This window comes from Arachis ipaensis, chromosome B08, assembly GCF_000816755.2.
Source record: "Arachis ipaensis cultivar K30076 chromosome B08, Araip1.1, whole genome shotgun sequence".
NCBI lineage: Eukaryota > Viridiplantae > Streptophyta > Magnoliopsida > Fabales > Fabaceae > Arachis > Arachis ipaensis.
In genome coordinates, this window is record NC_029792.2 from 17286775 (window position 1) to 17298323 (window position 11549).

The window sequence follows — 11549 nt, forward strand, 5'->3', positions numbered from 1 at the left end:
GAAAACAAAGTGCTTAGGGCCACGGCCAAGACTCATAAAGAAGCTGTGTTCAAGAACCATCATACTGAAATAGGAGGCTCAATAACACTATCTGAATTCTAAGTTCCTATAGATGCCAATCACTCTGAGCTTCAATGGATAAAGTGAGATGCCAAAACTGTTCAGAAAGCAAAAAGCTACTAGTCCCGCTCATCTAATTAGAATCTGAGCTTCACTCAAAAACTCTGAGATATTGTTGCTTCTCAACCTATTAGTCTTCTATTTTATTTGTCTAGTTGCTTGAGGACAAGCAACAGTTTAAGTTTGGTGTTGTGATGAGCGGATATTTTATACGCTTTTTGGGGATAATTTCATATAGTTTTGAGTATGTTTTAGTTAGTTTTTAGTCTATTTTTATTAGTTTTTAGGAAAAATTCATATTTCTGGACTTTACTATGAGTTGTGTGTTTTTCTGTAATTTCAGATATTTTTCTGGCTGAAATTGAAGGAGTTGAGCAAAAATCTGATTCAGGCTGAAAAAGGACTGCTGATGCTGTTGGATTCTGACCTCCCTGCACTCAAAGTGGATTTTTGGGAGCTACAGAACTCGAAATGGCATGCTTCCAATTGCGTTGGAAAGTAGACATCCAGGGCTTTCCAGCAATATATAATAGTCCATACTTTGCACAAGGATAAATGACGTAAACTGGTGTTCAACGCCAGTTCTCTGCCCAATTCTGGCGTCCAGCGCCAGAAAAGCAGAGATTCAAAAGGCAAAGCATCTCCAAAACTCCAACATATTCTCCATTACTGCATAACAAGTAACCGTTAATCCATGCTCTTTTGTTTGTTCACAATTCAACTGATAAACATAATTGACTTCCTGCCTAAGATTTACAAGATAACCATAGATTGCTTCAAACCAACAATCTCCGTGGGATTCGACCCTTACTCACGTGAGGTATTACTTGGACGACCCAGTGCACTTGCTGGTCAGTGGTACGAGTTGTGAAAAGTGTGATTCACAATTTGTGCACCAGAAGCTCCGGTGTGTTTTCTTGGTGAAAAGAGGCTGAACAAGACAAAATGGAGAAATGGTTGAAAACAACAGTTCTAACGGCCTTTCTGGCGACCTCCTCCTCCTTCAACGGCATCGAGTAGGGTATCACAGGCAGGACCATGACAACCAGGTTGAAAACGGTTGTTGCAGTAGCCATGCAAGGGAAAAATAGCTCGGTGAAAACCTCCTCTGGAACACCCTAACTTTTAGTACCTCATGATCGTACTAAAAGCCCAAACTTTACTTATCTCAAAACTTTTTTACTTTATTCTATCTTTATTTGATATTGAGCCGAATACAGATCAAAATTTTAAATAAAAAATCCTCTTCGCGAAGGATTCCCGAACCTGTCGCTGAAACAGAAGATCCGTAAGGGGTGAAAATGTCGTCCTTGCAAGGTAATGAACAAAAAGCGAATAATTGACTTAACTCAATAAAACTACTCTTTTATCAAGCCTTTGAAAATACTTTTTAATTTTACTTTAGGTAATTAATTGCTTTCTTTAAAATTTCTGAACTTCAAACAAATCTCATTTACAACATTAATTCTTAATCACTTTAATGCATAAACTAATAGTACCAGAGACCCAATTGAACACACAAGCAAGGCCGAATAAGACAACCAGCACAATCACAGGGAAAATACAACAAGCAAAACACAACCAAATGCAAATGCGCAAACAATATGATGCATGTCTGTCCTAAGCAGGCCATGAGCTCACGCGTCGATTATCTACTCGCAACCCGACGTTACTTGTGGCAAACATCGAATATGGTTTCTTTACCATGCCAGTCAGGAACAATTATCATCATGGGTGAACCCATGTCAGTTAGGATATCTTGGCATCACAGTAGAAACAGGCTATCAATTAGGCGAACATTCCCGCATTAGCAACCTCAGGCTATCAGTTAGGTAGGCACTTTTCCATTAGCAATTTGGCACAAAGGCCCATTCAATCAAGCAATATGCTATCAATTAGGCAGACATTCTCGCATTAGCAATCTTAGGCTATCAATCATGCGGGCACTTCTGCGTTAGCACTTTGGCACAAAGCCCATTCAATCATACACTTTTCATGATTCATTTTCCGTTTCAGTTATCTCTTTCATACATGGCTTGTCATTTTCTTTCTCTTTATTACGCCTCTATATCACCAATTACATATGCACACCTCCGCATCACCTACATTATTAAATGTACCTCCGCATCACTGCTTAATTACACATACCTTCGCATCACCAAAAAATCAATCACACCTCCGCATCACCGCATATTCATTCATCTATCATAACCTTAAATCGATTAGTTTCTAAGTAGTCAAACTTCTTAATGCTTAACAAAAACTCTTTTTCTTAATAAACCAAACTCAAATTATAACTTAAAACAAGAATTCCTTCTCAATAGGTTAAACTTAAAACATAGTGCTTTACTTGATAAATTGAAAACCAAGTAATGCGAGTCTTAAATCAAATTTTCTTTTGAATAATGATTTAAGCAAAGGCTCGGAGTTTTATAAAAAATTTTGCAGTATTTTCTCTAAAATTCGGGCTTTGCCACACTTCAAGGGTTCCAACCAAACCATTTCTCAACCTTTCCAAATAGCAAATAATTTTTAGTTGTTAAAACGCTTTCTTTGAAGCTAAGCCACTTTCTATTTTAATAAAATTTGTAACACCCTACCATACAGAGTCTTATGCTTAAGTCATAAAACAGAGATGGCAAGGTATTACGACCTCTAAAATAAAATTTAGTATGTATAGTAGTGTGAAAAATGATTATAACTACGAGCCTTTGGAGAAAAAAGGGTAAACAAAATCAATAATTTGAAAAGCGCAACATTCCGATCGATAACATAATGTAGCGGATAAAGGAATAAGCTAACGAGAGATTATATATATATATATATATATATATATATATAAAGGAGTGCCAAAAACATGAATATCAAAACTCAAGATCCAGTTGCGAAGATAATCGGTCCGAGCGTAGAAGTATATACATAAATATATAAAGCAAGGAACCCAAAGGAAACCCAAAGGGCAAATTACAAAATCTGCTCTCCAAATCAACCTCTAAGAGGAGTCAACACAGTATGTATTATTTAGTGGAGATAATAAGTATCTAAGAGAAAACATAAAACCAAAGTAAAGTCCTGAGAACCAAGGATCTTCGCTAATCCAGAAATCTCCAACATGCCTCAGCGAGGAGCCTCACGTCCTGCATCTGAAAACCACAAAATCCACATGGGTGAGAACCAGAGGTTCTCAGTATGGTAACAGTGCCCACATATCTAACATGTAATGTCCTGGGAAAGCCGAAGGCAATCCTAGAACTTCCAACAGATAATCAAAGCTCATAAACAGACTAAACCATAAATGACAATTGGCTAAAGATCTTCAGTCTAACTAATACTTCCCTTTCCAAATACTTCAAACCTCTCAACCACCAGCAGTAATATAATATGGCAAACACAATTAAATCAGACAAGGAGATGTACAAATAGGAACAGATACGGCATTTAGACAATTAGCAAGTAATATGCGGTCAATTAGGCAATTCCAAACAATTCACACAATATGCATATGATGTATGCCTGTCCTAATGGCTGATAAGTCTCATATGTCAGTTATAAAGCCAACCCGACAAGTCCTGGTAGCTAACCATTGGACTGTCCCTCTGTCGTGCATCCCCAACTCGAGTTATACTCAACATAAATAATAATTCATATCCAACACCCTCACTGGTGTATATTCACGGGGGCGAGCTCATCTGGAACTTTCACAATGTCCGGCCATACTTACGACATAGGGTTAGCAGAGTATCGAGTCTCCACCTGGAGCACGTGGTGACTAGCCACTGCTTTCTCCTAGAGAGACTCATATCTCAGATAGTGGAAGTGCAATATTCACATTTCATTCAATGAGCATATATGCAATCATACTCAGCCATAATTCAATAATGGCTCCACCGTAATTCGACAATAGCTCAGCCATCCGGCTCATAATTCAATCCATGAGGTAAAGCTTTGGGTGATAGGGTGTTATAGCTATGCAAGCTTCCCCCTACAGCGGACCAGACACGGGCACGACGAGGCTTAACGGCGGTGGGTATTCAGTGGCGGCTCCTCTCCTCCCTCTCTCGGATCTCCCTCTTCTTTTGCTCTCTCCTTTCTTCCCCGTTAGTGTGTATGTGTTGAAGATGTGGGGTTGGCAGCTGGGAAAGAAATATTAGTGCTAAGGTTTGTGAATTAAAAAAGGGTAAGGGTAATTTTGGTAATTTTGATACCAATTTTACTCCAACACTAATATTTACATGTCAAACGAAATCTAAATATGACCTTAGATAAAAATAATTAACTAGCACAATTTGTAGCATTTTATATCTTAACAGCAACATATATATAGTTAGGACCATATATTTTTTATTTTTACTATAAAAAGAGACTCTATTAACGAAAAAGTTCAACAAACATAAAACATAGATTTTTATTTGAAAGAAAGGGCCAGGAGTAATTGATAAACAATATAAAACCACTACTTTATTATTATTTGATAAATTGAAAATAATAGTACAATCATGCACTTTGTTTATTTGTTTGATCTTTTATTTGGTTCACCATTATTTTACTTAGTAGAAGGTGAATACATATACCCCATGAAAAAAAAGGTGAACGATGTGTGTGACTGCTCAATCACATACTCCTATCGGTGCTTACATGGTGGGTGATAGACACAAGTGCATTCGTTTGAAAAATTATTACATGTTCCTATGGCCAGTGAGCTACCAACAAAACTTGTGCACCTTTTAGAACAATCATCTGGTTCTGCAGGTGGAAGACAATAAATGTTGCCTACTTCTGTAGCACAACATTTGTCCGCTTGTGCTATTACTTGCAATTGGTTATTTTCTACAAATATTCGGACATAAAATACACTATTAGCCAAGAAACTAGAATCATCATAAGACAATTATTGAAAACAATATCTACTGAATTGTATGAATTTGATGCATACCAAAACCAATGGAAAGAACAAGTAAAAGGATGGAGAAATAAAAAAAGATTTTCATGATGTTTAATTTGGTTTGAAAAATTTATTTTTTTGTGCTTTTAATGGTTATGCTTTATAAAAGATTGGTCCTTAAGTATTTATAGGTACTTAATGATGAACAAAACGTTATAAACTTTTTTAGGGAGTTATAATGATGATTTTTCAATTTGACCTATTTATTTACCCTTCATGTCACAATTTTGATTTTGCAAACTAATCATAATTTAGTATTTTCATATTTAATGGTTCTGTTGAGTATTAATTTATACCAAAATTTATTCTTCTTAAGGTTATCTATCATCTATCGATTTTCAAAAATGTTATAATTAATCATTTATTTAATTTAGTTAAGATAAATATCAAATTATTAATATTTTGTTTGACCACATTAACTAACTATTTTTTATGTTGACCGCATAAATGATCATCTAAAAAAATTGATGTAATTATGCAGCTGTGTAAAATATTTTACACTGTTAGTGTATCAAAGTTAAACTCAAACCAAAATGTTTTGAATTTTTACGACAAGACACATTTTCATTACAAAACATTGAATTCGCGACAAAAAAACTTTACGTTATAAAACATATTAAACTTTTATAACAAAACAACTTTTCGTTACGAGACGTTTTGAACATTTGCCACAAATTAAAACACCTTTAATTTTTGTTATAAAACATTTTAAATTTTTGCAATAAAATGACTTTTCGTTACAAAAAATAGAAAACTTTTGTAATAAATTATCTTGTTGTTACAAAAGATCCTTATTTTGTAACAATAACTAATTCTTGTTTACAAAAAAATAACAATTTATAACAATTTTAAAAATTTGATACAAAGAATTTGTTACAAATGCTCCATCTTCTTATAGTGCTTATTTATTTTGATTAATGATATTTAAAAATGTTATAATTTTTACATGCCCTATTTATAATATATTTTTTATTTATTTAACTTATATATTGAGTTAAATAATTATAATTAATTAATTATATTAATTATTTAATTTAATTAATTTTCAAATATATGTTATTTGATTTAATTATTGTCACATTAATATTTGAGTCGTTGTTTATAAAAAAAACTTCTTTATTTTCTCACTGATCTTAAATATTTTGATTTTAAATTTCAGATTTTTATTTATTGTTTATATTTCTTTTTTATTTTAATATCAACTCTAATATTTCTATTAATATTTTCTTGCAACTTACTATCTAATAGTGAAATGTCCACCATCAATTATATGGTTGTGAATATTTCTTCAATTTATTAAAAAAGTAAATTTTATTCCTTTTTTATTTTACCTATTTATGTATTTCATAACTTATTATTTAGTGTAAAAAGTCATATATGCTAAAAGAGAGTCCCGTTTTTTTTTTTCTTAATTGCTCTTTCATTCAGTAATAGTTTTTTTCCTTCTATGATGCATTATTCCAATTTGTTTAAGTTTTCATAAAATTTTTATTATAAATTTATCATTTTTATCAGATATAAGTTAATTTATCATAACTCTTAACATGTTGAGTCTTCTTATTATTTAAATTATATTTCTTACATGCTTAATTTCATTTATGATTTGGTGAAATGAGTGATAAAATAATATCGATGAAAACTATTGGACATCTCTTTCTTCATCTTTTTCGCTTACCTCCCTTTTTATAGGGATCATGAGTAAATAGTGGTTATGCATTAAGGGTAAGTATAAACAATATCCTTCTTCTCTTAATAAAATTTTTATTATCTATCTTAAATAGAAAAATATTATGAATTACTTTGGACCAATAAGTTTGTTATCATTGTGGGTAATTGTAGAATTTTGAAAAAAATTATAATTATTCGATGGTTACTTCATTTAGCCTAGTATATTAGTTCTCATAGTCAAATATTACCTTAAATTTATGTTGGACCCAAATATTTTAATAAAGGAAATTTAAAAGGGTGCAACCTTTCTTAACTAAAGAATAGATAAATATATGTGCTTATTACAATAGCTAACGCCTTGGAAAAAGATAAGAACATGGATTGGAGAATTAGGTAAAAAAAAATTATCATTTGAAAAGAGTTTGAAGATGATGTATTTGAACTTTTTATTGTGATGGTTCCTATTATTTTATATTTCACTATTTGTTATTTTAGGTTTTTGAATATTTAATTTATTTTTATACTACTATAATTGATTGAAAATGAATGATAATTAAAACTAGAAAATAATTAAAAAAATAAAATGTTCATAATTACTTTAAAAATAGATAATGAAGTAAGTTTCAGGGTATTACTTTATTTGGATTGTTAATAATTCTCTACAAAAAATTTATCGAATACCGTCAGATTTACCAATAGAATTACCAAACAAATTTGCCGAAAAATTTATTACTATTGGATTTAGCAGCAAAAGAAATTAGGTAGTAAAACCTTCGCGTTACTAGTAGATTTTTAAATTTGACAAAAATTTCTAGCAAAATTAGTGGCAGATTTAAATAATTGATTGACAAAATTATAGAGGTGGTTATCGTTGTATCGTTGAAAATCTTTTTACGGTAACTTTGGCTCCATAAATTCTATTTTCTCGCTTCATCACTAATAGATTTATCCACCAATAAATTCGATGGTAATATATATTATTTAATATTAATTAAATTAAGGCATATCGGTGGTTTCTCCTGATGGTAAACTTAAATTTAATTTTTTTTGAAGCTGTTAAAACTTTTTAGTACCTGATATATGATTATCAATACGTTAACAATTACTGGTCAAATATTTAATTAAGGAAAATCAAGTATTATTTATAAAATAAATCAATTATAATATGAAATAACAAGTGTGCCAAAGAAAAAATGAAAGAGATAAACTATCAATACTGTCAAATAAAGTAAAACAAAATCCTAATAAGTACAGGTGCTATTTGGAATTCTCTTTAACCTTCATTTACCTTCTCTTTCTACTAGATACCTCGGTACATTGCAAAATTTACAAGTGATGAGGTCTACATCCCCTTGTAATACAGCATACAATCATTCGAGTAACAATCAATTTTTACCGAATTTAGAACTAATTTCGAAGCTAGCTTCTTTGTCTCATAATGGCTCTAGGGGATGCTAGTAGTTCCAGTTTGTACTAATTCATTACAAAGGGTGGGCCACTTATCAAAAGACTTTTGGATATGATTTAACTCAAACTTAATACTCATAATTCTAACACAGATAGACAATTTCGAGTGAATGCACCTATCATACAACGGTTATGCTGCAGATTCTAACAAATTATAAAATCTTGCGCGCAGGTTTTCCATTAACATTAACACTTATTGTATCAAATATAATCTCATTGTATCTCTCTTGGTTACCTTCCCAATTCACCTCTTCCAAGTTCACTTCTCTAACCACCTTAACCCTTCTTGATCGACCCTCAAACCTATTGAAATTTGATGTAGACCAATTGATTCCCTGCTTATCAACATTTTTGTATTCAATCCTTGAACCTATTACAATAAAAGTGAAAGGTTATATCCGAAGGTCCTAACCACTTAGTTAGCCGACATTTATAGCACGAACAGCTAGATATTTCTTGAGACCTAAATGGTTTCATGTTGAAGACATACGCAACAAACAAATTAACCCCCTCAAAGAACTCAGGTTTTAACCCCCGTTAACCATTATTCCTATCATACATCCACAAACTATGAATTAGAATTATTTTTCCACAAACAACCTAGAATTCAACTAACAATGCAACTTATTAATTTTTTAGAAACTCTGGCAGAGTTTCCTCTATAATTAGAATCCTCCTCCAAATGTCATTTTTATTTTTCACAAACCAAACATGTCTTTAAATAATTTTAACCATAGTTGTTTAAATTTGACCGAAAAACTGTTGAACCGGACCCTACACCGGTCCCATCCAAGGCTATGAACGTTTAAGGTATGGAATTGATACGAACTAGTCAAACCAAAAGCGAACCTGTAACACCCTAACTTTTAGCAGCTCATTATCGTACTAAAAGTCTGAGCATTACTTACCTCTATTCCTTTAATTATATACTATGTTTATTTAATATTAAGCCTTCGTGAGTACGAACCGAAAGTTTAATTAAGAAAACGGAAAAGTTTTACTTTTAATCACTTAATCACAAAGATATATATATTCACATAGCATTATATACTTAGACTTATATCAAGATTCTCAAATACAAGTCCTATCCCCTCTAAAAACTAAAAACAATAAACGGCGAGGAAAAAATAAAATCTAAGAACTTAACTCGTGAGTATAATCTTCTATGCTCCTGAAATTCTGCACTAAACATTCACACTTGTAGCTGAAAGGGGTGGAAATAAGGGGTAAGAACTGGGGAGTTCTTAGTAGGGTCGGGGTTAGAAGCTAAGTTCATTATCCAAATTTGAAACTCATATTTTTCTTATAAAAATTTCACGCAAAATGATATTTCATATATTTCACCGCTTACTAAGAAACTATTTTAACAAAAGCTTTTCGTTGGTCTTTCCAATCACGGCCTTTAGCCCAAATCAAATCAACTTGGTCTCTGGTCCAAATTAAATCAACTCGGCCTAGGACCCAATTCAACATGAATCACCATCAAAACTCAATCACAAAATAGAATCAATCATAGGCACAAACAATGCAAGACAAACACAAATCAGAAGGCAATTACAGAACATAGAATCCAACCACAAGCACACATGATGTGCGGAAAATGATCCGACACAAAACTCACCGGCAAGTGCACCGGGTCGCATCAAGTAATAATAACTCACGGGAGTGAGGTCGATCCCACAGGGATTGAAGGATTGAGCAATTTTAGTTTAGTGGTTGATTTAGTCAAGCGAATCAAGATTTGGTTGAGAGATTTGTGATTTGCAGAATTTAAATTGCATAGAAAGTAAAGAGAATGGGTAAATTGCATGAAATTAAAGAGAACTAAAATTTAAAGTGCTGAATCTTAAAGAACAAGAAATTAAATGACAGAAACTTAGAACGCAAGAAATGTAAATTGCAGAATCTTAAAGTGCAAGAAATGTAAATGACTTGAATTGTAAAGGGAATTGGGAATTGGATTTGCAGAAATTAAACAAGGCAAAGTAAAATTCAACAAACATAAGAGTGAAAGATGAATTGGATTGAATTGGATCTTGAAACAGAAATGTAAATGAGCTTGAAAGCAGTAAACAGAGAATGTAAAATGATAATTCAGATCTTAGGACCCAAGAGACTAGATAACCAAGTCTAGATCTCAATGCCTTCCTAGATCCAACAAGAACAATTGCAAAGGGAAAGTAAATTGCAGAGAAAGTAGATGAAGAAGCAATTAACAGAAATTTAAATTCAATTGTGCAGTAAAGAAACAGAGAGGTCTCAGGATGAGATTGAAACAGAATTCTTTCAATTCTCCAACCCAAGATCCAAGACAATTGTAATTGAAATTGAAAGCAAGAAAACTAAGAGGAAGGAAATTCAATTCTCCTTCCCCGAGACTTAGAAATTAAAATTCACTCCACACCAAAAGCTCTCCGAAAACTCTCTATGAAAACTAAAAAGGAAAAGCTCCCCAAAAACTTAAATCCTATGCTATTTATACACTTTCTTCAAATGGTCTTCAAGCCTTCAATTGGGCCTTTGCTCTTGATGGAATTGGGTTGATAGAGGCCTTGGTTGATTGCTCTTGGAGTTTGGAGAAGAACTTTTATTTGATTGAGATTTATAGACAGTAGGCCACTTTATACTTAGAAGGAGACATCCTAGTTCTTTTATTCACTAAAAGTGAGCTATTATACAATCACACACACATACCACCACTTACTTTTATTATACTTCTATCTAACAGAGAACTATCTCACTTCACATTCAAACATTTCTTTTATTGAATTAAAGATGCAGGGGACAAGACATGCTTTTTGTTCAGTGAAAGTAAACACACAAGCACACACATAGTCTAGCTTACTTATTTTAAGAGAAACAAACATGATGCAAAGACTATTAATTATAATAACTACTTAAAGATGCAAGGACAACTTAAAACAGACACAATACATGCTTTTTCTTTGTAGTGATGAACAAGGAGCAAGTCCACCTTTCATTTGTCATGCTTTTTCTTTCTTCTTTCATACACCTGGTTGCTAGTGTTCCCTGTGTCCATGTCTGTTGTCTGTTGACCCCGCCAGAAACCAGCTCTATTCATCGCTTCCTCTACTCTATCTTCAAGTTTCATAGCATTGCTTACTTCTATCTCACTTCTCCTTTTGAAGAATTCATCGAAGGTTGGAAATGCTGGATCCATGTTGTGCAGATGCTCTCCAATATAGTTCAGCTTGATTTGACTATTTATGTTGTAGTCGGCTTGGACTTCATATCTTGCATCTTGGAGAGTTGTAAACTCTTTGAGAGCTCTCATGGTTTCGGCTTGCATTTGTGCTAACTTTCCAAATGATTCATGAGATTGAAAAGCATG

The 11549-nt window shown here is 32.7% G+C and overlaps 1 long non-coding RNA gene across 1 annotated transcript; it reads right to left on the minus strand.

Moving 5' to 3' along the window:
• Positions 4859 to 5149, minus strand: LOC110265411. Its single transcript, XR_002351564.1, has 2 exons — positions 5054 to 5149; positions 4859 to 4947 (listed from the first exon to the last, which is right to left on the minus strand). It is a non-coding gene; the product is annotated as an uncharacterized LOC110265411 (long non-coding RNA).